Below are 26,682 nucleotides of genomic sequence, written 5' to 3' on the forward strand. Positions count from 1 at the left end.
AGTGTTTTTTCCTTATCCTATCATGCTAATATTGTATGGCATTTCAATGACTGAAAATGTCGATAAACTTACTTGGGTAAAGGTTGGAGTAAATTTCTGAAATGCTAAGTCGGATGGTTGGACAGAAGCTCCATGAATCGTCAAGGTCATCTGTGTTTCTGGGCTTTCTGTGACTTGTTCTTCAGCGTTCTTGAGGAGAAAGTGAAAAGTAAAAAGTGAAAGATGATTCTGATGGGTTATTTATATTGATCGAGGAGCAATTACCAAGGTAATCATAAGGGGTAACTTTTCAAGGCATGGGTAAGTGTAATAGCCATTAGACCACTTTTGGGAAACTACAAAGATATGATTGGTTGCCTTTTTTGAGAAGGCATGGGCGACTCTGACAGATTTGATTGGGCATTTGAAAGGACGGTCGCCTAAGTTTACTTTATGCTGGTCGCAGTAAAATAAACTTGGGGGGCAAATGTTTACCCAAAAATGGCTCATGATGACGTGGAAGGATTGACTTTCACGTGGCAATTTTAAGTGAATGAATCCTGTTCGACCATTGACTAGAGAGCTATTGATTTATCAAGCCTCACGCTTAGGTGCGACCAGTCTGGTCGCACGCTTTCATTTACTGCCTTGTGAATACACAATCTTGTAATATTTGTATTAATTGTATTTTCCTTTATTACCTTGATACACAAGTCTTAATTGTAATTAAGGCCCATGAGCCCATGTAACCTTCTTGAGCCTATAAATAAGAATCAAAGGGCTCAAAGAAGGGACTTTTGGACTTTTGACTCCAAAACTTTGTTCTTTGTACTGAGAAAGAAGAATATAGTGTGATTATTCGCTAAAGTTGTAATCTTCCCAAGGCTTGTGAAACTCGTGAACTCTAGTTCATTGATCACAGTGTTGGGATTCAATATCAATAAGAACACTAAGTGACATAGGTCATTACCATCCAATTGGGGCCGAACCACTATAAATCGTTTGTGTCGTTTGCTTTCCATTTGATTTTTCTTCTTTTTTTTATCTCATTTTTCTATCGTTTATCTGACTTCGTATTGTTGACCGATTTGATGGTCAACACAATTTTTTAGTTAAGGAGCCAAACACCTTCTTAATATTTGTCACTCTTAATCTTAACAAATGTTATTGTTCTCTTAAAGAAATAGTTGATTCTAAACTCGGTGGCGGAACTACATATATCTTAGAGGGGGTCATGCCTCCCCCAAGATAATTAAATATCTTTTTTTTTCTTTTACTTTAAATAAATGATGTAAAAAATATCTTATTACTTTAATATTTAGAAGTGTAGGATCTTATTTATATATGTCTATCAGGTAAAAGTAACATGCAATACATATTTGCTTAATTTTAAAGTTGTACACATTCTCTATAATTTTAATAAAAATGCATTCATTGTCTTTTTTTTAATATATATATATATAATAGAATGAATTATGATTCTATATTATATATAAATATTTCTATCAGCAATCTCTACATATATGACATCTAAATACAACGTTGACATATATATATTTATATAACTATATGACATATATATATATAAAATACAATAATATTTAAAAATAAATTAATAATAGAAATAAAATAATAATAGAAAAAGTCATAGTGTAGACAGTAATATATATTGTAACTCCCCAATTTGCTAATAAGGTTTAGGACCTTGATTAGCGTGCCTAGAGGGCAATAAGTGAGTTGGCATGTTAATATATGAATTTAAATGAGTATGTGATTAGAATGCATGTTTATGTGGTATAAATATGCATGTGGACCCCGTTTGTATGATAGGGGTAAATTGGTAATTTAAGCCCACTGAGGGCATAAATGTGATAATTGTATTATATGATTCGTACCACGTGTGAGTGGTGATATGATGGTGATGCACGTGCCGAGACGGTTCTAGGGAGCTAATTAGTTTAAAAGTCACAACGAGATTTTATACCTGGCTTAGGAGGAGCCTAGGGGTATTCTGGGAATTTTGTAAATTGGGCTGAGAATAAGTGGTTAATGGTTATTGGTGATTGAGTAACTTGAGTAACCATTGGTAATTAGTAAGGGTAACAAGTTTAGATGAGAAAGTGGTAGATTTGTAGGATTGGTGAATTGGCAAGAGTGCCCTTGAGGTTTAGTTAGGAAATGATCTACTTGGAGGGGTAGAATGGTCTTTTGGCAGAATATAGGAACCTTCAGCTGAGGGAAAAGGGTCATTCACGTTTTACACTTGGGCATATTTCTGTTCTTGTTGAAATTGGAAGAAAACCTAGAGGAGGAAAGGGAAAACTAAGGGCAAATCTCTTGGGATCAAGAAGAGAATTAAAGTTAAGGGAACTTGGAGGATTATCCAGTGAATTGAGGTAAGGAAATTCTGTGTATATGTTGTAGAATTTAGCTAAGAATATCATGGAATTGAGAATTGAATTATGTGCTTTGTTTGGTAAATTCGTGGGATGAATTGAGGTTAGGTTCAGCAGAAGGTTGTGATTTGAGCTTGGAACTTGACTGGGAAGAGCAGCTCAAGTTGAATTCTTGATTGAGGTAAGAGTTCTAAACATGTTTGAATTTTCATATCTGATATGGTTTAAGAATCTAGAAGCCTGGATTACCTTTTTCTCAAGCTTTGGTTCAAGTGTTTAAAATCTGAAACTCAAGTGTGGATTTTGGGTGTGATTGTGTGTTTGAGCTTGTTGGTGGTGTTTATAGGTTGTTAGATGGTTTATTTGAGGTTTTGGATTGATTATGAGGTTTGGGTATGCATTGGGGTTGAATTGGGAGTGTTTTGGCTCGGGGAAAATGCAAGGGAAAACCCAGATTTCTGGGGAGTTGGGGGACTCTCTGACTTGCTGGGCGCCGCGACCCTCAAGGGTAGCGCCGTGGCGCTAGGCTATTTTCAGGACAGGGAATTTTGCATTTTTGGGCATTTGTTCCGGGGGCTCGGGGGATGTTTCTGATACATTGTTTTAGGAATTTGGGGATCTCGAGAGTATGAGATTAGTCCTGAAAGGTGGTTTTGAATTGGTTAGTATTAAAGAGTACTTCTTATGTGTTGTGACTAGGTTTTCGGAGAGGATCGGGATAGAGGACCGTGCCCGTGACTTTCGTGCATTGTGAAGCTCGGGATACAGGTAAGAAAACTGTAACACCCGTAGAGCAGGGCATGGGCCCATAATGTTGTTGCAGGGCACGACCCTAGATTGTATTATTGTTAGGGTGTAGCCTTAATTGAATTATTATATGTTTGAATGTTGTTTGAGAATGCTATATGTGGTTATAGCAGAATGAACGGCAAAGGAGCCGGGAACGGCGAAGGGCCGAGAACGGCAGTGGGGCCGGGTATAACACTTAGCACATGAAGTGCTTATAGTTAGGGTGAGACCCCAATGGATACATGAGATATCCTTACGGTGAGGACCGAGATCCCAGGCTTTGGTAACGCTTCTGGGACGACATGGCCGTATATGTGTTTAATCTGATGGACTATCTATTTATCTGTGAGTTATCTGTTATAATGGTTGTATGATATGCATATCTTATGTGTTGTGTGATTTTTCTTGCTGGGCTTCGACTCACAGGTGCTCTGTGTTGCAGGTAAAGGCAAGGAAAAAGTCAACTAGCCATGAGTACGGAGAGCGTGGGGCGGCGCGTACATGTTTGGCCTGCCCGACTGCTTTGGTTGGGGCATTTTGAGAAACGGCTGTATTAAACTCTGACTTTGATGGTTAATTACCTGTAAACCTATTTTGGAATTGTAAACATTTTATAAACTGTACTTTGGGATCCTAAATATAAGACACTCGAAATTTTCAATGAATTAAGGAATTTTCAAAGATTACAGCCTTGATTTTTTTTTAATCACACTTTTGTTCTAAAAACCTCGTTTAGCGAGTTATTTGCACATTTTAAACTCACTTAGTAACGACTCTAAGGTAGTAGGACGTTACATATATGCATCAACTATTTTTAGCTTCTAATATATATCGCAATGTCCTTTGGTGAATCTGATGAATAAAAAGAGTTATAATCACTTGATAAAAAACAAACTATCACACAAATTTATAAGATAAAAAAAATGATATGTATGTCTTTATTATTTTTAAATAAATATGATTTAATTATTTAAATTATCATAAAATATCTTCAAAATATGTTATTTTAATTAATTAATTTAAGTAGTATAGATTAATCAACTATTTTTAGTTTCTAATATATCTCGCAATGTCCTTTGGTGAATTTGATGAAGAAAAAGAGCTACAATCATTTGATAAAAAACAAACTATCACACAAATTTATAAGATAAAAAAATGATATGTATGCATTTATTATTTTTAAACAAATATGATTTAATTATTTAAATTATCATAAAATATCTTAAAAATATGCTATTTTAATTAATTTATTAATTTATTTTTGTTTAAATTTATGTTTGTTCTAGTTTTTGAATTTGGCAGTGATAACAAAAGATTATATATTATATATTTAATTAAATTTTATTTAAGTTATAAAATGTATGGTTTTATTATTTTTAAATAATTATTATTGTAAATATCTCAAAAATATCCTATTTTAATTTGTTTAATTATTTATTTATTTAATTTTATTTAAGTCTACTATTAACTATAAGAATATTCTGTTAATTATAAGAATATTCCGTTAAAGTTAACTGAAAAAAATTAAAAATTATTAAAACAAAGAATTTTCGTTCTCTACACACTTTTTATATCAAAGATATATGCATGCTTAATATAAATATGTATTCAGAACAATATACATAATAGAAAACATAAAATCATACAAGCATGTGAATGTTACAAAGATACGTAAATACAATAACAAAATCCTTTGAGTACTTACGAGATGCGTAATGGAACAATGACTACACCATTTGGATTCTCTAACATTTTATCTTTGTTGAATGCTAGATATTACATGGAATCCAACCCACTTTGAAACAAGACCACAGTCTTCATAGTCTTTCTCTAAAACAACCTAGTATTTGTGTGGGCAAGTCTCAACACATGAGAAGAAAATTCCAGAGAAAACTAAGAGAGAGTGAGCGGCTAGCACTACACCAAATACCTCTTTCTATAATACATAATTATAAGCTAATTGGAAAAGTATTATAACAGGTAACCTAAAAAGTTAGAAAGCTGTAAAGTTAAAATGGAGGGAAACAAAAAAAATTGGCTGGGTAAAGTTAAAATGGAGGGAAACAAAAAAACAAAAGCAAAAACAAACTCAAAATATTCTCATCAGCTCTCATAAAAAAAAAAAAAAAGAAAGGCAGCGCCACCATAGGGTCAGCCATGATTTCCACTTCTCTTCCCTCCAATGTGCGGCAGGAAGGCAGCGCCACCATCACACTCAGCCACAGGAAGCCAAGTTCGGCGTAGAGGTAACGATGAATCCAACGGCAGTGCTGCGTAGGAACAGTTCGGTGAAGCCAAGTGCGGCGGTGAAGAGGGGTTGGTCAATGAGAAGATCTTCGTCGGTGACGGAGAGGTACAGCTGGATCTATGACCACTCAGTCACATTAGCATCGCCTGATGATATTATAGAAGAAGAAGAAGAAGTCGCTACGAGAACTAGATCTGGTAGTGGTAACAAGAAGAAACACATCAAAATTTTAAAGCATGTAAGTGCTTGTTTGGACTTTAATTTATTATTCATTTTCATATCTCCAATTTTAACGTTTTTTTAATTTAATTTAATTCCTGAAAATGAAATTAGTCTCCAGTCAAATGGATAGTTAATCAACTTTGGTATTCGCTAATTTTGGCTTCAGTTTTTGGTTTAGTTCTACTTCTAGATATTCTCTTATTATTATGTATTGGATCAATAAAATGTTTCTTCTTGTTGTTTTTGACAAATATGAAATGTTTCTTTTTGGTAGTTTATAGTTTGAGAAAAGTGGTTTTTGCATATATTTGCTTACATTTGTTTTTTTTAATGTTATCTATACTTTCTAGTTATCATATAGTTAAATATAAGATTTGTAACTCTATGCTATTTTTTTTCATTGAGGAAAAAGAATTCGAATTCAGGATTTTTTAAAAAAGTATTATTCTTTTGTGATCACTGATCCTCTAATGAAGGAATTGGCGTGATCCTTAGCCACTTCTAAGTTGTTAGTTTGAAAGAAAAACTGTTTGCATTGGTTTATGTTCTATTCACTTATCCCATACCTTAAGCTATAGTGTGTATAATACTGGTTATGGAGTTGGGGTATTTTGTTTTTTCTTTCAAGTGAATCTCTACTGATCATGGGAGTGACTAAATTCTTGGGTACTCTTAGGCACTGGTAGTGATCGAGATTGGTGAGAATCTTGGGAGACCATTATATATTTTGTGTAGTCATGGTGAGAATCTTGATATTACATTTTGCATGGGTGTGTCTTTTTTGTTTGCATTCATAGTTGTTGTTTATCTGGGAACTACTATATTTGAGAAACATAAGCAGGCATCACATTTTGCTAATTGCTTTGAACTATCTTTGCATATGTTTTGATTTTATTATAGCATCTCTGTCTCTTATATCATGTGTTTTCTTTTTTTATGCTGGCTCCTAGAAAAGCTGAGGACATAGAATTTCAATCATTGATTGGTGTGGCTAAGTAGTTACAGTTGACATTGTTTTAATATGTAATAATTTGATTGCTCTATAATTCTTGCCGGAAGAACTTGAGATTTAGGATAATCAGTGTAATAAAAATAAATAATGAATGATATTATATATAATTGGCAGCTCATCATAAGAGTTAATTATATATAATATTACTTTTGACAAGGTCTAGATCTTTGGACTTGAGTCAGCATCACTTTCTTGACAGGGAGCACAACAATAGTAGTAAGGCTCACTTGGTTGGAAGTTTCTTTCTATAAATAGTATTACTATTACACTATTAATTTATACTATCCGCTCTCCAATGAAAAATGAGTATAATAATGATGATGATGTGATTCACGTGTAGAAATTTTGGGAAGCTCAAATTTTAGAAGCTTTGAACTACTATATTTGTTATCAAGTTCTCGTCCATTAGGATCCATGAAAAAATGTTTAGTCTCTTCCAATTACATTAATTCGAGAGTGGGATCTGTTATTAGTTTGTCTTATATTTTTTGAGTTTATCTATGTGTTCAACTCATTTTATGTTTGTTGGTATGATTAAGGAACATGGTCTCTAAGTATTTTTTTTTGTATGTATGACAGGATAAAGCTCATTAACCAAGTTATTTATGAACTTCTACACAACCAATTTTTTTACTCCAAACTATGATTGACTTTATCTGAGGTACTTTGGTTATGTTTCAAGAATACTTTATTTTAGAAATTTTAACAATCTTCATGTGTTTCGTGCTTAAATTAGTGGTAATCTATTTCATTGAGTCAATTTTATCATGGTCTTGAGATTAGTAGCAAGGTCTTAAATAATCATCATCATAGATGCACTAATATAGCTAGAGAGAAAAGAATGATTGCTAGTCAAAGTCAGTACCAGAAAATGAGAAATTTTTATACACAACATAATCATGAATAAAATGTATGCACAGAGTTTGCACCATTTCAATTACCAAATAACAATATAATTTCCATACATATATATATATATATATTCAATCTATACAATAAATTAGTTCTATTGTGACATGCCAGTTTCATCTTTGATATGAAAATTACCCCATAAATCTATACATGCCTTCTAGCTTTAACCTTTTCACAAAAACAAAGTTAATTGACTACTTTTCATTATTGATAACTTAAAAGATTCTACTCTGTAATCAGTAATGGGATTGCTGACAGCATATATAGCCTTTGTTAACCAAGCATAAATCTATACATGCCTTCTAACTTTAAATTTTTAACAAAAACAAAGTTAATTGACTACTTTTCATTATTGATAACTTAAAAGATTCTACTCTGTAATTAGTAATGGGATTGCTGACAACATATATAGCCTTTGTTAACCAAGCATTGATAAATATATGGATTAGTCAACATAGTAGTTTCTTTATATTACTCCATCTTCTTGGCACACCATGATAAAATTTGCGTTATATACTATATAAATTAGAGATTAGTGTTTTAAAACATATTTAAGTCATGGATTTTTGTTTTGTTACTTTTGATATGCAAGAATTTGCTGATGCACAAGAACATACATTCCAAGATCATTTAAGCCAAAGAAATTGAATAATTCCCTTTCGTAATCTTAATAGAGAGTAGAGAATGATCAATATTCAAAGCCAGTATTAGAAAATGAGAAAATTTTCCTTACAACATAATATACACAAACAAAACTCTTAGCATGAATATTGAAGGTCAAGTTTGTTCCATGTTGTTATCCCCAAAAATTGGAGATCGATGACGTGGCAATAGAGGTGACAAGTGGCATGGAATAGTTGGGCGATCTGGCTTAGTAGTAGCCCAATACATCAGTGAAGAGTTTGGACTGCTTGAAAGATGTCATAACCAAGCCAAGTGCACCCGAGGAGAGTGCTTGGGCTAGGGTGTGCCCGGTCGGACCTTGGTCCGAGGAGAGGCCCCAAGAGGTCTGGTCGGACTTTAGTCCGAAGAGTCCAAGTGATGTGCTCGGACCTTAGTCCAAGGAGAGCCCTAAGAGATGGGGTCGGACCTTGGTCCAAGGAGGGCATTCCAAGAGGTCCGGTCAGACCATGATCTGAGGAGAAGCCCCATGAGGTGTGGCTCAGACCTTGATCCGAGGAGAGCCAAGGAAAGTGCACAAGAAGTCCGATCGGACCTTGGTCCGAGGAGAGCCAAGGGATGTGTGGCTCGGACCTTGGTCCGAGGAGAGTCAATGAGCATGGTCGGACTTTGGTCCGAGGAGCAGTCCAAGGGGTATGGTCCATATGCATGTGTCCAGCATGCATATGTCCGACCAGCATTTGTGTGTGTCCAGCATGCATGTGTTCGACCAGAAGAAGATATTCATAACACAAATGGACCAGACTACGTCAAATTCCCAGAAACGGCTTCAACAAGAATCGGTCTGGGCACGCGCGGGAATCTCTCATTTTTCGCTCAAATTGAGGAATCTGTTGTATTTTGAATATTTTGTGTAATTTAAATATAATATAAATAATAGAATATCCCGATCCTAGGGGGATATCAGTTTAGGATACCAAGCCTATAAATAGAGGGTTAATGGGATCAGAAAGGGAATTTTTGGCAATTTGAGATTTGGTCTGAGTTCTAGAGAGAGAAAGTGCGTTTTCCTTGAGAGAGAACCCTTTTTGTATTCCTGAAAATTTACACTGAAGAAACTCAGTTGACACTGGTTCATCTGATCTTGAGTGTAGATAAAGTAATAAAATCTCTAAGTGGATTAGGCTATTACCGACTGAACGGGGCTGAACCACTATAAAATCTTGTGTGTTATTTACTTTTCTTGATTAAACTGTCTGTGTCGTTTAAAATTCTCTTGAAGGTTTGTCGTTATTGACGTTCTCACGTCGTTGGCTAAAAACACAGTCAACACATGTATTTTGAATCTCAACAACCATTATTTCCTTAACATAATTCACTATGATTGTAGCTTGAATATTATGCTGGATAGATAATTACTCTATTGGTACCAAGATAGAAATATCAGAACAAAAAGATTAAAATAAACTAAAAAGGAAACCACTGAACTAGTACTCAAATAACACCCAAGTAGAAGCAATTCTTATTGAAATAAAAACACAAAAAACATAAAAGTGTCAAACCATTAATGGAAGAAAATCACTGAAAAATAAAACACAAACTCAGTATCTAATCAAATCCATTTCTCATAAAGTACTAATATTGGTACTATAACAAAGAATACTATATTTAAAAGTTACCAGAATGAGAAACTTAAGACTAAAAGGCTAGTTTGTTCCATATCTCTTTAGCCTCTTCCTCCAATGTTCCTCTTAAAGGAAAAAGTGTCTCTGGATCTTCATCTCGAACTCGAATACTGAGTTCTTCTTTCTTCATTCCATTCAGACTCATTTCAACATTTTTCAGTCTCTTTTCAGTCTCTGCTGCCTCATGCACGCCGCCTGGATACTCACCCCGCCTGTGAAGTTTCTCTTCCCTTCATCTCTCTAACTTTGCTCTCTCAGGTGTGTATATACATATATATGTAATTAGTTTTTGTTTTTCTTTTCTTTTTATGTCTGTTCTTTCACCTTCTCTCCTATTTTGTGGTGTTTTTCTCAATTCTCACTCAGCTGCCTATCTCTCTCACGCTTATATATATATATGCAACTAATTTTATTTTATTTTACATTCTGTAAAAAAACAACTCTCTTTCTCCCTCATCGATTCTCTCTCTCTCACTCTCAGATCGACCCACTGCTTCGCCTCTAGTCCTTAGTCGTTACTAGCTCCATTGCTCTGCCGACATCCTAAACAGAGCACACGGTTAAGGTTATATATATATTAGTTTTTTTAAAGTTTATATATAAATATATATGTTTTCATTTAAGCTTTATTATGTTTTTTAGTTTCATTTAAGCAATTATTTTAATATACGTATCAGTTTTTTTAGTTTATATATATGTATTAGTTTTAAGTATTATTAGAATATTGATGATTAATATATTGCTAAAAAATAACATTGTTTATGTGGGGAAATAAAAAAAATCAGATTATAATATGTTGAAGTATTATTTGTATTATGAGTTTGAATTAGTAGTTTTCTATGAAGTTAATAAATAAATTAGAATAAAAAACTATGTTATATCTATGAAGTTAATAACTTGATCAAGTTATTAACAATGAAAGCTTGTTTTGTCTTTAAGATTTCGTTCTTGTGGTTTTGTAGGCCACATAAACAATCAGTATAATACTTGCTTCTGGGAGCTTGTTAAATCTAGAAAAAGCAAAATCGAGGCTCAAAATATATTAAAGGTGCAACACTTGCTCACTCTATTACCATTTTTTTCTTTAACTCTTCATCCTATCATATTAGCGTGTTTAGATGAATGAACCTCATATTTTCTATGGGATTTCCGATGTATGTTTTATTGGCTATAGTAAGTGGGAATTCTGAAAATGTAGGTCACATGATGTTAACAGTACACTTCCATTACCTGTCCAAAAAAAAAAAACAGTATAACTCCCTTCATTTATGCTGGAAGGAATACAAAATGATGATCAGTAGCAACCCTTTTTTTTTCCTACTAAATAGTAATAAAGTATGATAAAATTAAAACCCTTGGAATTTTTAAAATATTATTCATTCACGTCAGTCTTCGCATTACCTGAAAATGCTAACATGTGACTGTAGACCTTTTGTTATTTCATGTTACATATATATATATATAAATATATTTTTTTTATTTAGTAAAATATTAGCATTTCTTTTTTCAGAAAATTATGTTAGGAAAATCTCAATCTCTCAACTATGATCATTACTTATTTATGTCAATCAAAGTCCTCAGGCAGAAAGAAAAAGGGAAAAATGTTGGGAAAACTTATACATGATCTTTATTTATTTTCATGTATATCTAATATTAAACAAATTAATACGAGATAGCCTAAAACATGTTTCTAAAATTGAATTCAAAGAGAAACAAAGAATAGAATACTTACAGTATACGCAGCGGAATGAAACAGACATTCCTTCAGTTTCTCTAACTCTTGTATCCTGTCTGTCGCATAGTATTATCAAGAAACTGAACCGATCTTCTATTTTCTTCACAGCCTTCCAATGTATCCTTAGAATCACCTAGACTAGTGTGGGAAATTCTCAACACATGAGATAGATACAGAGAAGAAGAAGAGAAAATAATCAAAGAGGCTTAGAAAAGAACTTGCGTTTAGAGATAATCTAAAACTATCAGAAAACCAGTGATTAAACTTATGTTTTGACTTCTCTCTAAGCACTCATTTTATAGACTCAATTAGGCCATTTAATTTAATTAAAAAAATCAATAAAATAATAGCCATTTTGAAGCCCTAGGTCGAAATTATCATGGGCTTTAGACCCGTGAAATTTCCCATTTGATTATAAGCCCATTGGACTTAAAATCAAGGCCTGTATTATTTTTTTTGAATTAATTAATTAAATAATTATTTAAATCCTTTATCAAATTAATTATTTATAATTTTAACCTTGATTTAAACTTATTTATTAATTTAGATACCAATTTATCTTAATTAATAAATCTGCCATAATTTCTTTTTTCTTCTCAAACTTACACAACTCTGTGAAACTATCCAAAATTGACCTGGTCAACTTTGATAATTCTAATTGATGATTAAATCAATTAATTGAGACTATCTAGATGATTTTATCCAAGGTACAATGGGGACCATGGGCCTATGAAATCAAGCTCCAATAAGTTATCATAAATCTAACAAATAAATTTACTAACTTATTAATTCCTCGTGACTCCACTATAGACTCGGAATTGCACTCTTGAATTCATAGAACGCTCTATAACAAATATAGATACGCTATTAATTATCCATTGTTACAACCATAATTTTCACTCAATCCTCTATAGACGGTCTACAATGAGATAGAACTAAAATATCGTTTTACCCCTCATTGTATTTTATCCTTAAAACACTTAGTTCCTTGTAAATGATATTTCAGTAAACTAATTTAATTACTGAAATGAGATCTCTATCATTTGACACCTTGAACCAAACTAAAAGGAAACCATCATTTCACTTCTTCATCAGAAGCTATGGATGTTCATATCTATGATTAACACTCTCACTCAATTATACTACACAGTTCCCAAGATGTAAGAATGGGCTAGTCTGTAGAGTAAGCTGGTAACGAACAAGTCAAAGAACTCAAATAACATAATCAGTTAGAATACTAACCACTCAGAATTGAGATTGAATTGACCTATGGTCAACTATATGATATGACTAGAATAGATAATAACGAAATGTTTACTTATCTTATCAATTGTCAATATCGGTCCTATCCGATGTAACAAATACATCCGATCTTATCTACTTTGCTAATGTTCTGGAAAGAACATAACACTGTAATGTGTAAGTAGATCATATCGTAGATTGGCAAGTTAGTTTAAATCCTATGCACTGACTAATATTAGGACTAACTTATTTTGAACATATAATCATATTTATATTCCACTGTGATTACGTCACTATAAATAAGATTAGCTATATGCTCGGGATTTAATAGAAGTTTATATTAAACAAATAATCATGAATATAAAACATGTGAGCAAAGTGATTAACCAAGTCAAAAAATAATTTATATTCTTTTATTGATAATAAAATGAGATTACAAAGAATTTGAGTTTTAATTAGGGCATAAAACCCCAACAAACTCCCACTTTCACTAATTGAAACTAATACCTTAATTCTACTAATCCCATTTCCTTGATATGCTTATCAAATGTAGCTTCTGGTAGTTTCTTTGTAACCGGATCCGCAAGATTGTCTTCAGTTGCAATCTTCATAACCTTCACATCTTCCTTGGCTACATATTCTCGAATAATGTGATACTTCCTTTCTATATGCTTACTCCTCTTGTGACTTCGAGGTTCTTTCGAGTTGGCTATCACTCCTGTATTGTCACAAAACAACACAAGCAGTTTATCCATTTCTGGAACAACACCAAGATCTGAATATAACTTCTTTAGCCAGACTATTTCCTTAGTTGCTTCTGACGTGGCTATGTACTCAGCCTTCATGGTGGAATCTGAGATTGCAAACTGCTTTACGCTTCTCCAAATCACAGCTCCACCCCCAAGAGTAAACACCATTCCAGAAGTAGACTTCCTGTCATCGACATCAGTCTGAAAATCTGAATCGGTGTAGCCTACAGGGTTCAGAACACCACCCTTGTAGACTAACATATAATCCCTAGTCCGTCTCAAATACTTCAGGATATGCTTAACTGTTATCCAATGTTCTGGTCTTGGGTTTGACTGATACCTGCTCACTACTCCCACTGCATAGCAGATATCTGGTCTAGTACACAACATGGCATACATCAGACTTCCAACTGCAGATGCGTAAGGAACTTTTCTCATTGCATCTTCCTCTTCAAGAGTCTGGGGAGACTGCTCCTTTGAAAGATGAATTCCATGGCGGGAAGGTAGACGCCCTTTCTTGGAATTTTTCATTGAGAAACGTTCAAGCACTTTATCTATGTAAGCTGCTTGAGATAGAGCTAAGAGTCTATTCTTTCTGTCCCTGATGATCTGGATACCTAAAACATAACTTGCTTCACCCAAATCCTTCATCTGGAATTGGGTGCTCAGCCAATTCTTCACATCTGATAATTTCTTAGCATTGTTTCCAATGAGTAAGATATCATCTACATAAAGAACCAGGAATACCACTATTTGATTTGCCTTCAGTTGGTAAACACAAGGCTCATCAATATTTTGTTCAAAGCCATGGGTTTTGATTATTTCATCAAACCTAAGATTCCAGGAACGAGAATCTTGCTTAAGTCCATAGATGGACCTATTCAACTTGCAAACTTTTCCTTCTTGTCCAGATACTTTAAATCCTTCTGGTTGATCCATATAAATTACTTCGTCAAGCTTTCCATTAAGAAAAGTTTTCTTGACGTCCATTTGCAAGATCTCATAGTCGAGAGCGGCTGCTATGGATAGGAGGATGCGAATGGATTTGAGCATGGCTACCGGACTAAAAGTTTCCTCATAGTCCATGCCTTCTCTTTGGGTATAACCCTTTGCCACTAATCGAGCTTTATAAGTCTCGATATTTCCATCAACACCTCGTTTCTTCTTGTAGATCCACTTGCACCCAATGGTCCTAAAGTCACTAGGTGCTTCCACAAGATCTCAGACGGAATTTAAGTACATGGACTCCATTTCCTGTTTCATGGCTTTGAGCCATAGTTCCTTTTCAGGGCTAGCCATTGCCTATTTGAAAGACAGCGGATCATCATCACTAGTGTCACCAACAACCATATTGGTTTCACCATCCAAACCATAGCGAACTGGGTTCCTAGAAGCCCTCCCACTACGACGAGGCTCCGTGACTGTTTGCTCAGGAACAACGGTACTTTCTTCATTTAAACCGACTTGCATCGGTTGGACGTGAAGAGTGGGAATTTCATCATCAACTTGCGTTGATGACGATGGAACATTGGTTGGAGTCAATTCTTTAACCATCTCCTCTAAAACTACTTTGCTGTGAGGTTTAAAGTTCTGGACATAGTCGTTTTCCAGAAAAGTAGCATTTGTAGAAGTAAACGCTTTCCTTTCTGAATGAATATAGAAAAGTCCACCCCAAGTACCTTTAGGATAGCCAACAAACATGCAAACTTCAGTTCGCGGTTCTAGCTTTCCCTTCTTTTTCCTCAGGACGTGAGCGGGACACCCCCGGATTCTATAATGGCGAAAACTAGGTTCACGACCATTCCAGCGTTCTAAAGGTGTTTTGGGGATTGATTTTGACGGCACGACATTGAGAATGTCATTCGCGGTTTCAATTGCATGTCCCCAGAATGAAGTTGGTAGAGTTGAGTAACTAAGCATGTATCTAACCATTTCCAATAAAGTTATGTTTCGGCGTTCGCTACACCATTTTGTTGCGGAGTACCTGGGGCAGTAAGTTGTGATAAAATCCCAAGTTTAGTTAAATGATCTTGGAACTGCATATCCAAATATTCTCCACCCCTATCAGATCGCAAGATCTTTAACGTTTTACCTAATTGGTTCCGAGCCATTGCTAGGAATTCCTGAAACTTTGAAAAAATTTCTGATTTCCTATGCATTAGGTATATATATGAGTATCTAGAGTAATCTTCAATTAAAGTGACGAAATACTCAAAACCACCCCTGGCTTGTACATTCAAAGGTCCACAAACATCTGAATGCACAAGACCAAGTGGTTCTTTGGCCCTATCACCCTTTGCAGAGAATGGACGCTTGGTTAGTTTGCCTTCTAGACAAGATTCACAGACAGGTAATTCACCTAAGGTGAGTTCCCTCAAAGGTCTGTCCTTTGTAAGTCTTTGAATCCTATCATAGCCAATGTGACCTAGTCTCAAGTGCCATAAATACGTCATATTATTGTTATAGGTCTTTTGACGTTTATTGGTCCTAGGTTTAGCTACTTTGAATAAATCATTATTAAGAGCGAGGGGTTCGTTAGGTCGCAGAATATAAAGCATGTTTTCCAAACATGCAATACACAATTGTGATCCATTGAAAGAAATAGATATATTAAAACTTGTGAAAGTCATAACAAATCGTTCTAATTGCAACATGGAAACTGAAATTAAATTTCTACTAAAATCCAAAATAAAAAATACATCTTTTAAAATTAAATATTTATTTTTGAACTTCAGATGAGCTATTCCTCTAGCTTGGACCTTAACGAACGCTCCGTTCCCAACTCTAAGCTTTAAGTCGCCTTCGTCCACTTCCTCCCACGATTCAAGAAGCTGTAAAGAGTTACAAACATGGTTGGTAGATCCAGAATCAATAATCCAAATGGATTTATCACTCTCTAAAATACATGTTTCTAAGATAAATGAACTATAATCATTACCTTTGTTTTTCGTTGCTAGAAACTTGGGGCAATCTTGTTTCCAATGCCCCTTTTCTTTGTAGTGAAAACATTTATCTTTACCTTTCTTGTTTTTTATGTTCTTCCCCTTAGGCGTCTGTGCACATGGTTGTGCACTCGTCTTTGCAGCCTTTGCAGGCTTGGGGTTGTTGTTTTTTCCACCTTTCCTCTTGTTTCTAGCTTTCGAAGACGAAGCTGGGTTAGCTTCAACCTTAGCTAGATCAGCAGCAACATCAATAGTCTTATTTTCACTTCCTTTACTAGGTCCACCCATTACAGGTTCAATAATCTGAAGCTCGTTCATGAGTTGCGTCAGACCATAGTTGAGTTGAGCATGAACGTGCAGACACGGTGCCTTTCGAGAATTTACGGTGCCATCATGAACGTGCAGACACGGTGCTATCCAAGCATTTACGGTACCATCACGAGCATTGACGGTGCCATCACTAATGTGCAGACACGGTGCTCATTCTGGGGATTCCTCAATCATGACGAATTCAGAGTTGTCACCAATCAACTCTATGTTGATATTCTGCTTCCAATTAAGGAAGTTTTCTCCAATGAGTTTCTCCATTGAAAGTTGAGAAAGGATGGGAGTAGACATAGACACTACTTAGCTTAAAACTACACATTATCAATAAAATAGAAATCAATCACATTTGCTCAATAAAATTTCTATTCACACAAAATTCAAGAAATAACACAACATATACCAAAAAATATGTAAGATATGAGAAAAAATACCAAAAATAATCATATCTCTATTTCTTTAGGTTTTTAACTAATCTATGATATCCTTGTCCCGGTTGGCGAGAGTAAAAAATATCACTAGTTAAATAGAGTTGTAAACTCATTTAATAATGGACACCACTATTAGCAACCTACTATTCGATCAAAATAAGAAAACAAAATCTCTTATTTTATGAGCTAGACCCACGGTTTCAATAATCATAGATTTAGTCCTAGTATTCACCGTAGGGGTGAGTCTAGTAGAATTTGACCTATAATTATCTATCTTTCGAAATCTAACATTGTCAAAATAACTAATGAACACCTTTTGTAGGGGGACGAATCAAAGCGCCTCGAGGCCCCATTAAACTATTGACTATGTTAAACCAACGGTGGAGATCGAATAAAATCCTTAAAATAAGCTCATTATAAAATTAAAATTAGTATTTTTATTATTTATTCTTAGAAAATTAATGACTATGGTTTTCCCAAAAAAAATTAAACAGATTAAAATTTTTAAAACCAAAGTCCTATAATTTCCTATTAATTCTAAAGTGTCACATTGAAACAAATTCAATTAATTTAGAATTAATTTGTTGCTAATAAATATTTAGGTTTAACTAATATAATGAACCTATATAATTAAGTCAAACTCACGTAAATGGGCCTTAACAATTGGGCTTGTATGGAGGAGGGCTGGGTCCAGTATGTCGTTCCCAATACAAATGCCCCCTATCTTCCATACAAGGTCTAAAAGACAGGAATTTAAACATTTGTTTTATTAATTGTTATTAATTGATTAGGCCCACTATAGTCATGCAAAGAAAATGAGCCTTCACAAGTGGAATCACCCACAAGAGAGGAATTTAGACTTTACATTTTCTAATGGGCCCAAATAAAACCTATCATTTTATGATATTTTATTTGGTAAAATCTCATATATCTAACAAACATATGGGCCACTATATGCATCTAAGCCCAATTGCAAAAATGCCACATATAGTGCAAAGAGACATGTTATAATTGGATGGGCCTAATCATGTTACTATATGAGCAATTCTATGAATTTATGCAAAAATACCACAATTGATTTCATTTGCAAAAATACCACAATTAATTATCTATAATTTATCAAAAAATTCAAATTAATTAAATTTGTACAAAAAATAAGTCAATTTAAATGAAATTTATCAACAACTAACAATAGTTAATTTAAATTTCATTTATCAACAATCAACTTGGTTTAGGTTAATTTGAAAAAAAAAATATTAATTTAATTTAAATAGGATTTATCAACAATTAACCAAAGTTAATTTAAATCCCATTTATTAAAAAAATATTTTATTAATTGGCTGAAAAAATGATATTTTTCAAAATTTAACCAATTTTAAAATTTAAAATCATTATCTTAACTATTTTCCAAAAATATCTTGTGTTGTTAAAAGTATTAGCTAATATTTTAATCATTTAAAAAAATAAAATATAAATAGTTATAACAACCCTAAAATATCTCAAAATAGTTAAACAAACTCAAATATCTATAAAAATATCTAACTAACAATGTTCAAATTTCAAATAATTTAAATATTAAAAACTATAGAATAAAAATATATTTATATTTTCAAATAAAGATTTAATAAAAATATCAAGAATTTAAATGAAAATATCTTAAATATCTGATATCATAATTCTAATATTTTAATATATTAAAAGATTTAAAATTAAGTTGTTAGTCTATTTTTAAATTTGAATTTGAATGTTTGTAGAAAATATCTAATTATTTAAATCCCAACTAACAAAAATATCTTATTTAAAAAAAAATAAATGATAAAAAAAAGATATTTTTGGTTTTGATAATAAATAATGTATTTTCACAATTTTAATTTTTTTTATTTCTCAAAAAAAAAAAAACTGGATGAACAGTACCCATTTTGGGTACTGTTCACCCAAGTGCATGGTGGCTGGGCTGCTGGTGGCGCACGGGCGCTAGTCCAAAAAATAAATTCAAAATTTTTTTTAAGCAATTTTTCAAACCAAAATCATTTTCTAATTAATTTTTAACATGTTTTACACAAAATAAAGCATATATAAAAATTAATAGCATAGAAAACACAACAAAATAACCTAAAAATTGCTAAAATTCACATAAAATCGATATGCTTTATAAAAACATGAAAACCATCCAATTATTCAAACATATCAAATAATCCAATTTTAAACGTGTTCATGCATGAAAATAAAGATTACCAAAGTCTCTGAGGCCAATTGTTGGGAAAACTTATACATGATATATATTTATTTTCATGTATATCTAATATTAAACAAATTAATACGAGATAGCCTAAAACATGTTTCTAAAATTGAATTCAAAGAGAAACAAAGAATAGAATACTTACAGTATACGCAGCGGAATGAAACAGTCATTCATTCAATTTCTCTAACTCTTGTATCCTCTCTGTCGCAGAGTATTATCAAGAAACTGAACTGATCTTCTATTTTCTTCACAGCCTTCCAATGTATCCTTAGAATCACCTAGACTAGTGTGGGCAATTCTCAACACATGAGATAGATACAGAGAAGAAGAAGATAAAATAATCAAAGAGGCTTAGAAAAGAACTTGTGTTTAGAGATAATCTAAAACTATCAGAAAACCAGTGATTAAACTTATGTTTTGACTTCTCTCTAAGCACTCATTTTATAGACTCAATTAGGCCATTTAATTTAATTAAAAAAATCAATAAAATAATAGCCATTTTGAAGCCCTAGGTCGAAATTATCATGGGCTTTAGACCCGTGAAATTTCACATTTGATTATAAGCCCATTGGACTTAAAATCAAGGCATGTATTATTTTTTATTGATTTAATTAATTAAATAATTATTTAAATCCTTTATCAAATTAATTATTTATAATTTTAACATTGATTTAAACTTATTTATTAATTTAGATACCAATTTATCTTAATTAATAAATCTGCCATAATTTCTTTTTTCTTCTCAAACTTACACAATTCTGTGAAACTATCTAAAATTGACCTGGTTAACTTTGATAATTCTAATTGATGATAAAATCAATTAATTGAGACTATCTAGATGATTTTATCCAAGGTACAATGGGGACCATGGGCCTATGAAATCAAGCTCCAATAAGTTATCATAAATCTAACAAATAAATTTACTAACTTATTAATTCCTCGTGACTCCACTATAGACTCGGAATTGCACTATTGAATTCATAGAACACTCTATAACAAATATAGATACGCTATTAATTATCCATTGTTACAACCATAATTTTCACTCAATCCTCTATAGACGGTCTACAATAAAATAGGACTAAAATACCGTTTTACCTCTCATTGTATTTTATCCTTAAAACACTTAGCTCATTGTAAATGATATTTCAGTAAACTAATTTAATTACTGAGATGAGATATCTATCATTTAACACCTTGAACCAAACTAAAAGGAAACCACCATTTCACTTCTTCATCAGAAGCTACAGATGTTCATATCTATGATTAACACTCCCCTCAATTATACTACTGAGTTCCCAAGATGTAAGTATGGGCTAGTCCGTAGGGTAAGCTGGTAACGAACAAGTCAAAGAACTCAAATAATATAATCAGTTATAATACTAACCACTCAGAATTGAAATTGAATTGACCTATGATCAACTATATGATATGACTAGAATAGATAATAAGTGAATGTTTACTTGTCTTATCAACTGTCAATATTGGTCTTGTCCGATGTAACAAATACATCCGATCTTATCTACTTTGCTAATGTTCTGGAAAGAACATAACATTGTAATGTGTAAGTAGATCATATCGTAGATTGGCAAGTTAGTGTAAATCCTGTGCACTGACTAATCTTAGGACTAACTTATTTTGAACATATAATCATATTTATATTCCACTGTGATTACGTCACTATAAATAAGATTAGTTATATGCTCGGGATTTAATAGAAGTTTATATTAAACAAATAATCATGAAAATAAAATATGCAAGCAAAGTGATTAACCAAGTTAAAAAATGATTTCTATTCTTTTAATGATAATAAAATGAGATTACAAAGAATTTTGGTTTTAATTAGGGCATAAAACCCCAACAAAAAGAGCTACATTTAGAAAATTTTCCCTTACCCATGTTGGCCTTTATATACATTTTGTGACAATAACAAATAATTTCTTGTTAGCCACTGCCAGACCAAGGTGACACTGAATCTCTCTCTACATTTCCCACTTTTTTTTTCTTCTTTTTTTTTTGGTCTCTTAGACTTTTCAACTCCATGTAATAAGAATCAAAATTGCAAGAAATGTATAGGGTTTGGTTTCTTTCTTAGTTAAAAGACACTAAATACTGAAATCCCATTTCTTGAAATAGACTTTTATATATTTGCTATGCCTTTCCCCTGCAAAAATGGGACCTTTTTACCTGTGTTTTAGGGTAGTAACAGAAGTGTTTGTACCTATTTTTGTCCGAAGCAAAAAGAGGCCTTATATCACTATTGGTTGCCATGACTAATGAGTGACCTAGTAATCAAGATAAAGATATTTAAAAAAGGTTTTTTATTTTTATTTTTATCATCTTTTTTATGATATGATGAAACTAAGTTTGAGTCCCAGTTGGGTATTGGAAATCTAGTACTGGTTGGATGCAGTGGAATATATTGGTTATACTTACGAACTCAATTAGAAGCAAGAGGATGTCCTTGGGTCCAATCCATTGCTTTATTTTTTATTTTTAGTTTATAAAACATTTGGAAATTAATGACTTTTGTAGGCATCAACTCAATGAAGAATACCTGTGTGATTTGTCCTATAGGTATAGAATACTAGTAGTGAATTTTTACATTGTCAAATTCATCTTACCTAATGCATTCTATAACACTAGTATATATTGGCAATTAGCTAGGACATAAAATAGGTTTTGGTTTCCCATTTTATTTTTAATTATTTAATTATTATAATTAATTAAATACTTGTCAAAATTAACCAATTATAATTTTGACATGTATTTAATTCATTTTATTAATATTAATACCAATCAATTAATATTAACAAAAATTTTCCCAATTGGCTATAATTCTCTCTTTTTGAGACTTTGCAATAAAAACTTCAAAGTTTCTTCTATTTCTTTTCTCACAAAATGTCAATAAATAATTGAACATCATTTATTTTCATTAACCTAGTCAATATGATATTTTTATAATTAATAATTAAATTAATTATTCAAGATTACTAGTTTCATTTTGATAAGAGATGATATGGGGACCATAGATCCATAAACTCAAGCTCCAATAAGTAGCCGTGAGTTTATTTATAACAAATAATCCCACTACCTTATGAATTCCTCGTGAATCCACTATAGACTCATAATTGCACTCTTGAATTCATAGAACACTTTACACCAAATGTAAATATGTTATCCATTGTTATAATTATAACCATCATTCAATCCTCCATAGATGATCTACTAATGAGACGAGTGAAAATTACCGTTTTACCCCTCATTGGTATTTTATACTTAACTCCCACAAAGTTTCTTATAAATGATATTTCCGTAAATTTAATTACTTAAATGAGTACTCTTTCATTTAGCACTTGAACTAAGTTATAAGGAAATTATCGTTTCACTTCTTAAACAGAAGTTATAGATTTCATATCTATGATAAATACTCTCACTCAATTATACTACAAAATCTCTAATATGTAAGTATCAGCTAGTCTGTAGGGTAAGCTGGTAACAAACAAATCAAAAGACTTGAATAATACAATTAGCAGAATATTAATCACTCATAATTAAGATTGAATTGACCTATCGTCAAAGTTGTGATATGATTAGATTAGATAATAATGATACTTACTTATCTTGTCAATAATCAATACTGGTCCAACCCAATGTAACAAAATACATCCGATCTTATCTATTTGGTCAATGTCCCGGATATGACATCACACCAGATGTGTAAGTAGATCTTATCGTAGATTACCCAATTAATAAAAATTCAGTGTACTGATTTAATCTTAGGATAAAATGCTTTTGAACATACAATTACAATTATAATCCACTATAACCGAGTCACTATAATTGTAACTATACATATGTTCGGGATTTTATAAATGTTTGTATTAATAGTAATACTTAATCATGTAATAAAACATGTAAACAACGCAATTTGATTGAACAAAATAATTTCTACTGCTTTATTGATAATAAATGAATTACATAAAAAATGTAGTTTTATAGAGGCATAAAACCCAACAAGAAGTCCTTTACTTTAGCCCCTCTTGTACTTTTTGGCTAGTCCTGTCACTATCTAAACGCCATGACTCTCCATCTCTTTATTTTAGAATAACCCTAGAAGTGGTTTCCTCTCTCTTGATTTGAGCATTGTCAACACATGTATGTGTGTTGATGGAGCTTTGACCAATAAACTTTCATTTCCTTCAGGTGTTTAGAGATGTTACCTAAACCATAGGATAGTTAACTCTATTATGATATATAATGTATTTTATTAGTGTTTTCCTTAAGTGTTAGTTGTATCCTTCTTGATTTTATCGTAACTCTTTTGCCTATAAATATTAATCACCAAAATGTGGCCACTCATGCATTTAGTTACTCATTTTCTTATTCTATCTTGGTATCATATTCCATGAACAACCATTCTTTCCTTTCCTTGATTCTTGGTGTCATCTTCATGTTGTTTTTTGCTTCATTATTTATTCTTCTTCTTCTTTCACTCTTTGTGATCATGGCAGAGTTCTTATTGTTAGGAGTGTGTCATAAAAGCATGTAAATACATTTGTTTTTATGCGAATAAATAAATACAACAGTTTATTATTATTGTTATATTTAGATTGTTAAATTATTGTTTGAATAATTTTGTAAATATCAGAAAAATTCCATATTCATTATTGAGGATGTGATCTTGTATTAGTACAAGAGAATTAAGATCACATGAATGAATAAAAATAGTCAACAACAACAAATTAAAGTTATGGAATTCTTTAATTGGAGTTGTAAGTACGGTTTACTGAGTATCATAATGATACAAATAATCTAGATTCGGATTATTGATGTGGAAAGACATCTCGGTAAAGGTGCTTTATATAATATGATTATATATGACATGGACCGATATGAATTAAAGTCTTTATCCAAAAACCATTTAACAATAAAGACTTGTAATTCATATCATAACTGATGATCATTTATAGATCAACCTAAATCCTGAGTGTTCATGAACTCCTGTTCATGTTTATTAAATCTTTTGATTCATTCGTTAAGGTCTCTTCAAAGAATGAGGCTAATGACTTTTGTTTTGGAGATTTAATATCATGGATGGCTGGGAACATGTATCAACAATACAGAATCTAATCTTTCCTAACGGATCGTATATTAGTTCTCTTAAGGGTTAATTCTGGAACTGAATGATTTTGAGCTCAAATCTATAATTAGATTATAGATTAATTATTCACTAGTGAATTAATGATACTTAAGGAATAAGAAGTAAATTAGAAAGGTAAAGTGGTAATTCTTCCATTCTAATTTATGAACTAATTAATTAGAGGGTTGAACTATTGTAAGATGGTTATATCAATGGACGACTTAAGAAAAGATTTATGTAAAAGTATATCTATAACATAAAGAGTGCAATTTTAAATTTATAGTGGAGTAATATCAAAATTATTAAATTAACTATTATAATTAAAGAGTTTAATTATTTAGTTTATTTATTGGAGCTTAATGTTATAGGTCCATGGTCTCCGAAATGGCTCAAACAATCACTGACAAAGGTAAATACAAAAATGGGTAAAAATGACTTATGTGATAAGTAAAGTATTTTTCTATGTATCAAACATAATTATTGTTTAATTATGTGTAATTAATTAATTATTTGATTTAACAAAAATATAATTAATTTTGAATTAATTTATTTTTTGGGATTTTTGGTATTTAAATAATAATAAAAATTGGGAAAAATCACATGCCATCATTGACATGTGGTACACGTGTAGCACAGTGCACAATCACTATGCTACACGCATAAGAGACTGTGTTCAGTTTCTTGGTTCAACAATTTTAGTTATTTAAATATTAAATAAATAATAAGATATTTTAATATGATTAAAATATTATTATTTAAACAAAAATCTGATAACTTATCAGTTATTTTAAATTGTTTAAAATAACAAATATTTTAATATATTGGATATATTAAATATATGATATCAGTTTTACAGAACATAACTTTTAAGGGATAGAAAAATATCTAGAAATCTCTCTCAGAGAAAGAGAACAGTGACACAAACAAAAGTCACTATTCTTCACAAAACCTAGGTCCAAACTTTATCAGATCTCATGTGTTGAGAACATCTGATAAATAGTTTTTTGCCTATTGTTTGTATAGCGAGCCCACACTCGTTCTTTGTGTGCTGAGAACATTTTGGAAGATCTTGGTGTGAGATCTCAAGGATTTAGCCATACAAAAAGATAGCAGCAAGGAAGGACCTGAGGTAATTTTTTCTATTCTTGTCTTTGATTCAATATATATGCATGTGAAGAAGTAGATCTAGAAATCTTTTGGGATTAAACTGACAATTTGATTGTTGTTCCGCTGCGTATAATCTCTGATTTGATCAATAAAAACCAACACTTATTTGCTACCTCTATTTCCAACAATATTGCATTAAATCCCCCATTTAATCCTTTCTTCATTCATAGTTAATCCCTAAACAATATCTTTCTAATCAAACTTGACCACACCAAATATGACACACACAAATGGAGAATGTTTTCCTAGCCAACGACATCGAAGATCACATTAATGGTATCGTTGTTCTTCCTCCTCAATTTCATCCTAATTCAACCATTGTCAATTTTTATTTCGTTTCCTGACGTAGAAAAGATAGGATGATCTTGAGTTGAATCTTCTCTGCCCTCAATCTAGAAGTCATGGCATAACCGTTGGTCATACTATCTCTCATGGTGCTTGGAATGCATTGGTTTGTTCATTCTCTAGAGCCTCTGAAGCAAGAACTTGTAGCTTCATCTTCAACTTCAGACTGTTCAAAAAGTCTCCTTAATTACGATGGCATACATCATGAAAGTTAAGAATTTCATGGAGTCTTGTGGTGGATAATGAACCAATTCCCACCAAAGATTTCCATACTTATCTCGCTATGATTACTCTGTTAGTACTAACATTATGCAGGTCAATCAACAAAGTGTATCATCCACAACCTCAACTACAAGACTTATTAAGTAGCCTAATAATTCCTCATATGATCTTGTTACATTTTTTACCTCCACAAAATGGTACTCCAACAATAGTTTGTGCTAGCTACGACTCCACAATAGGCCTCAACTCGCAACCAGCTAATGCGCTCTCTCTTTA

The sequence above is a fragment of the Humulus lupulus genome, chromosome 2 (genome assembly GCF_963169125.1).
Source record: "Humulus lupulus chromosome 2, drHumLupu1.1, whole genome shotgun sequence".
Classification (NCBI taxonomy): Eukaryota; Viridiplantae; Streptophyta; class Magnoliopsida; order Rosales; family Cannabaceae; genus Humulus; species Humulus lupulus.